Source organism: Arachis ipaensis, chromosome B05, assembly GCF_000816755.2.
Source record: "Arachis ipaensis cultivar K30076 chromosome B05, Araip1.1, whole genome shotgun sequence".
In the NCBI taxonomy this organism is placed as follows: domain Eukaryota; kingdom Viridiplantae; phylum Streptophyta; class Magnoliopsida; order Fabales; family Fabaceae; genus Arachis; species Arachis ipaensis.
Window position 1 is genome coordinate 8,274,176 of NC_029789.2, and position 328 is coordinate 8,274,503.

The window sequence follows — 328 nt, forward strand, 5'->3', positions numbered from 1 at the left end:
GAATTTATTGGAGAATAATTCAACGGTAACAAGCTCCATAATTAAGTTTATATCCACCAATAATTAGCGGGGGACGAAAAAATCTATCGGTAAACAGTTACCGACGAGGTTTATACCATCAGATTTATTCTGGCACTAAATCCAATAGTAAGCATGTTACCGGCAAATTTTTTTGGTAAATCCACTAGTAAATTCGACGGTATCCGACGACTTTCTTGTAGTAATTTTTTGGATGTCTCGTTTTGTTATGTTTTGGAATTTTTTAAAAAATTTTGAAAATCTTTTTTTAGGTTTTGGATGTTTCTTTTTATTACATTCTAGATGTTTC